A 246-nucleotide genomic window follows, 5' to 3' on the forward strand; every position below is an offset into this window, starting at 1 on the left:
GCCGATCATAACAATGACTGACCGGAAGTTAGAAATTCTTATTTCAATATGTATATATGCACACACACACACACACACATATATACATCTATATCTATCTGTCTGTCTGTCTGTCTGTCCGTCCGTCCGTCCGTCTGTTTGTCTGTCTGTCTGCTTGTCTGGCTATCTATCTATCTATCTATCTATCTATCTATCTATCTATCTATCTGTGTGTGTATATGTATATATATATATATATATATATAT

The 246-nt window shown here is 34.6% G+C and overlaps 1 protein-coding gene across 5 annotated transcripts in view; it reads left to right on the forward strand.

The window, feature by feature from the left end:
- Positions 1-246, forward strand: part of LOC106872928 (uncharacterized) — a 44,985-nt gene that overhangs the window by 38,854 nt on the left and 5,885 nt on the right. The window lies entirely within an intron of this gene.

This window comes from Octopus bimaculoides, chromosome 2, assembly GCF_001194135.2.
Source record: "Octopus bimaculoides isolate UCB-OBI-ISO-001 chromosome 2, ASM119413v2, whole genome shotgun sequence".
Lineage (NCBI taxonomy): Eukaryota > Metazoa > Mollusca > Cephalopoda > Octopoda > Octopodidae > Octopus > Octopus bimaculoides.